Source organism: Oratosquilla oratoria, chromosome 37, assembly GCF_046742065.1.
Source record: "Oratosquilla oratoria isolate Oo_2021 chromosome 37, ASM4674206v1, whole genome shotgun sequence".
Lineage (NCBI taxonomy): Eukaryota > Metazoa > Arthropoda > Malacostraca > Stomatopoda > Squillidae > Oratosquilla > Oratosquilla oratoria.
Window position 1 is genome coordinate 31,271,330 of NC_134813.1, and position 6,000 is coordinate 31,277,329.

Genomic DNA, 6,000 nt, shown 5'->3' on the forward strand with positions numbered 1-6,000 from the left:
TACGCAACCACTCAAACTGGCGAGCGTTAGTTTCATTTCACATCTCCGAAGAGACAAGCCATCATATACCACATAATACTAATTACACTCGCGCCTACCACAGAAGGCCGAATAAAACCTTCAGCCATCCAAGACTCAAGCCACGCCTACCAGCTCCACGCAGACCACCCGTGTCAAGCAAGCGGCACGTCTACACACTCCCCCTCCACCAACCACCCCCTCCGAGACGGCAATCTGAATTCTAAGATCGCAGCTTTGCAGTTCCAATCTTAGAATCGGTGGTAAAATCGAAGGCTTTCGATTTCAAACCACCTGGTGGCAGTGTCCTACCAGTCATATACTCTGTAGACAGATGTCTACAGTGATACCTCTGTCGGAGTAGAACCTGTCAACCCTACACAGCACCCCTTCAAGATTCCCATCCAACTTCAAACAAGACTCCCAATCAAGACATTATACTTCAAGCATCCACAAGATTCCATTCAATTGCCACAAGATCCAGTCTCCAACAGAAGATACTCCACCTCACCCCTACCGTCTTCACCCGAGAACCACACAGACTTACGACCTCAGCATTCCGGTCACCAACCCCTCCGTCCCTTCAAGCAACGCACCAATTCCTACATTGACACACCACGACTCCAGTCAAGACGCGGTGGACCCAGGCCGACGAGAGACAACCGAGAGACAACCTCCTCCGCCATTCCCCACCAACGTCAACCTTCGCCGTAAGTATAAAACCATAGACGCCCACTAATTTCCCGTTCTTTCATAGGAACCGGACGAGAACCCGACTCCACCCCCCTCCGTTATCACCCAGACCGGGAGCTTCACATCAGTTAAGCACAGACCCGCCTAACGACCTGCTCGTCACACCCAGTCAGCATTCCCGCTTCCCCACCCAACCTACCCTCCACCGACCGCCACCTTCGGCCGCCTATAATTGCATGCGCCTGCAAAAACGGTCCTGCCAGACATCGGCGTACCAGCCGATAGGGCTCGCCGTATTTAGGTACCCCATATCCATTGATATATCCACTGTAAATTTGCGGACAGCCTGTCCACGTGCCAAAGACACGTAAGATTCGCTCTAACCTTCGTAACACTATCATTAATATATAATTAGTACTTATCTTGAATATTTCTAAAATCACAACAGACAAATCTCATTTCTTTAAAAAAAAATTAAATAACAATACATCCAACTTAAACGAAACAAATATCATTATATTAATTTTTTTTGTAACACCACAAGATAACCACTCACTTATCTTTCAAATAATTAAGTTAAGAGATTAGTCACTACGTAACATAGTACTATAATAACTACTTAGTGATAATTTTTTTTTCCTCCTAACTAAATACGTATTCACTAATATTTAAGTATTATTTTATATCTTATTAATGGTTACCAATCCATAATTATAATACCATTTCCTTTTAACCTTGTATTTTCCCAATTTATTATTTACATTTAATACCTTTTCAACTTTTACAATAATTAATATAGTTATAATAATTATATGTACCTTTTTTTATAATCTTATCCAATTACTACTACAAACCCATATTATATATCCCATTGTATACCCATTTATATTTTATATCTTTTCAATTTTACAATAACTTATATATACTGTCATACTTTTACCATATTGTTATATGCACCTTCTTGTATATTCCCATTGTATACCCATTGACACCCTATACCCCCCCCCTCTAATCTAAATAGAACACACTACCTCTTAGGTAAGACCAATTTTTTTTAATTTAACTATTTCAACTTAGAACTCCCATCTCACCTAACTACTTACTATACCTGTTAAGTAATACATGCATCTCTAGTTAGACACTAACATGGCTACAGGAACGAGAGCCAAGGTCAGAAATATAATTGATGGATTTCTTTCTGCCTCTAAAGAAGAAAAACCCTCCCATGACTCAAACCATGCCACAACTAAGGCAGATTCTCAAATAATTCCTGAGGATAACATTGACAACCCCCCCTTTCACCATGACCACTCACAGCAAGACCCTTTTAACCCAACCCAACTACAACAACTCCCCATCCCCCTCCCCCACTCCACACCAAAAGTTCAAGTTACCCCTCAACTAGACCCTCAACAACGACCCCCCGACACCTCACCGCAACCCCAAATTCCCCCTTATGTAGACCCTCAACAACGACCCGCCCACACCTCACCTCACCCCCAAGTTGCCCCTCATGTAGACCTCCAGCAACAATCCCTAAATCCCACAACCCATGCATACGAGAACTTAGCCTTCCCTTCTCCCAACTTCCCGTCAAATCCAACAGCCTTCACCCAACATCCCTACCCAGCACCTAACCTTGCCCCAACCCCATTGCAACATCCTCACCCACAACTCCAACCTACAGTAATCAATAATTACCAAACCATTACCCCTCTAACCGAAATCCCCACCTTCTCTCAAGCTAGCGGACTCTCCATTACTGACTTCCTGACGGCATGTGACCTTTTCTTTTCTAAAAATCCAAACTACTCTGACTTAGATAAGATAAATCTATGCCGCCAGAAAATAGAAGCATCAGATGAGCACCGATCTACCGCTCGGATGCTAGACAATCTGATAGCCACAGGGATCACATATAGCGATTATAAGCAGCATCTGTTAAATGTCTTTCAGAGCAAACAAGCAAACAACATTAACTTTCTCCTCACATTTCTAAATAATACTAGAACTCAAAAACAGACTAACATCAAAGACAATGTAGCCAACGCAATCAAGGAAATTAGAGAAAATCTAGAAAATAACAGCCCTTGGATCTGTACAACCATTACAGGAAAAAAGGCAGTGACATTAGAAAACTTATACACATTCCTGGAGATAGGCCTTTATCTTTCCCAACTCCCACCAAAGTGTCAAAGAGAAGCCACAAAAAGGGATTTAAACACTAGAAACCCATTAGCTTACACATACATATTAGACATAACCAACGCTTGCAACATCTCCCTCTCTGACCAGCACCATTTTGCTAGACTAAATAGCCTTCAGTCACACCAGCCCCCTAGCTCCAATACAGCGCAACCATCTAACTGGTGTTCCTACCATCTTTCAACAAGTCACAACACCAGAGACTGCATACAGAAACAACAAATGCAAGCACAACACCACACTACCCCTTGCTCAGTTCATGGAACTACTTCCCACACGGATTCTCAATGTAGAACGCAGCAATACCAACACCCGCAGACACAACACCACACTACCCCTTGCTCAGTTCATGGAACTACTTCCCACACGGATTCTCAATGTAGAGCGCAGCAATACCAACACCCGCAGGCACAACACCGCGCTACCCCTTTCTCAGTTCATGGTACTACCTCCCACACAGATTCCCAATGTAGAGCTCAACAACAAATCAAACAACTCACGCCCCCCACCCCCAGACCCCCCAACATGTCAAAACCAACATGGCCAGGCAAATACTGCAACCTACACAAAACCACAACTCACTCCAACGAGGAATGTTCTCAACAAAAATCACAACCACAACCTCATCAGAGAACAAACAAACAAGTTACCGCACCTCGACAAACACCCTCCTCCCACACAACACATACAACTCAACACCGATTGGGGGAACGTGCACCAGCCTCACGCACCAGACCACCATAGGAACGTCCGACACACCACACAACTATATCACCCTAAAGGTGACATTAGATCAAATTACTGTTGACATGATGGTTGATACAGGAACAAACCTGAACCTCATCCCCAGAGCTCTCTACAAAGCACTAAATGACCCACCCCAAATCCAGTATTCAAATATGGAAGGCCTACTGATAGAAGGATCAACCATATCACTTCATGATATGATTGATATAAATATAGAAGTAAACAATTCCCAGGTAGGCTTCACATCCTTCCACTTAGCTGATGAATGGAGTCTCGACCAACAAGGTATAATAGGTTAAAGTCCCTACGAGACTGGAAGTCCATCATCAACTTAGATACCAACAAAATCTCCTTCCGAGATCAAAGTAATGAGTCAACACTTCCTGAAACACCTGACCCAGACACAACCTCTTTCATATCTATCTACCTTAAATAAACCCTCTCCAACTAAGAGCTACTCATTCCGTCCACCACCTTATGTCACCTCAAAAGCACTGATGTCTAACACAGTCATCATACCCCCTAGACATTCAATAACAGTTCCACTATACATACCCGGAGCAATAGAACATCAGGATGTCATAATTGACCCAGATACGTCAAGAATAAATAACATAACCCTAGAATCTTCATGGGATGTAGTGTCAGAAAATAAACACACCCTAGCTATGTTAACGAATCTCTCAGACCAACACCGCAAAATTAAAGAGAACACATACATTTGTTCAGTCCATCTCCACAATTCCCCAATCCAGGAACCACTCCCTCAACACATCAACACTGTAAGACAAACACAAACCCTCACCCCTATCCACCCCAACCAAATCACATCAGCCAATGGAGAGATGCGTGACAAATTACAATACATCCTACAAAGGAATAGATCGGCTATCACCTTAGAAAGCGAACCCTTAGGCAAATGTGATATAATCAAACATCACATCCAAATTCCCCCCAACACCCCCCCCCCTCATACACCCCCACTTACCGCATACCCCACAGTAGGAAAACACAAGTCGACAACAGTGTCCATGAGATGTTACACCAAGGTGTAATTTCTCACTCGGACAGTCCGTAGAACAGTCCCCTCTTCCTAGTCCCTAAGAAAGACGGAACTTTACGCCCTGTTGTTGACTTTAGGGAAATAAATCACCTAACTCAATCTGACCCACACCCACTCCCTGCCATGCAGGATGTCTTACAAGCCATAGGGAACGGGAATTCTGTTTTTTCCACTATTGACCTTAAGTCAGCCTTCTGGCAGGTGGAACTAACAGAGGAATCAAAACCCGTAACTGCATTCTCCACTGATAAGGGACATTTCCACTTTGAGCGTATGCCCTTTGGCCTTAAGAATGCCCCCTCAACCCAACAGAGACAAATGATTCGCATTTTCAGCGACATGATAGGAATCTCATTATTCGTCTACTTAGACCTCATCATCTATAGTCCCACACAAACTAACCACCTTCATACACTAGAGATTGTCCTAAAAAGACTCAAAAACACCGGACTGAAAATCCAACTAGGAAAGTGCAAATTCCTACAGACGGAACTCACCTTCCTAGGCCATAAGGTAGACGCCACAGGCATCCATACCACCCCAGATAAAATAAACACAATAACCAATTTCCCAACCCCCAGAAACGCAGATGAAACAAGAAGTTTCGTAGGACTAGCATCATACTATAGACACTTCATAAGAAATTTTGCACACATAGCATCCCCTCTCACCAAATTCACAAGGAAAGGCGAGACCTTTAAATGGTCTGAAGCAGAACAGCAAAGCTTCGACACACTTAAACATGCTCTTACCACAGCCCCTGTCCTAGCCTTTCCTGACATGAAGGAAGAATTCCTTCTTTACACCGACGCCTCCTCTAAAGGAATAGGCGCAGTCTTACAACAGAAAGATGAAAACGGGAAAGAGCACCCCATAGCCTACGCAAGTAGAGTACTGAATAAGCCTGAAAGTAACTATTCAACTACCCACAAAGAAGGACTTGCATTGATATGGGGCTTGAAACATTTTAAATATCTTATACTAGGCTATAAGATAAATGTTTTTACAGACCACCAACCCCTAGTCTACCTCTTTAACTCTAAAGACTTACATGGCAGAATTGCTAGGTGGAAAACCACCTTATTGGACTTTGATCCAAAAATAACATACCTAGCTGGAAAGGCTAACGTAGTAGCCGACTAAGCAGACAAATCCACATATCCACCTTAACAAAAACAACCTGTATTCCTATGCAAGACCTTAGAGAAGAAACAGACAAAGACCCGACATGGTCTAAAGTAAAACAACATCTACTTTCAAGAACACCCTTACAG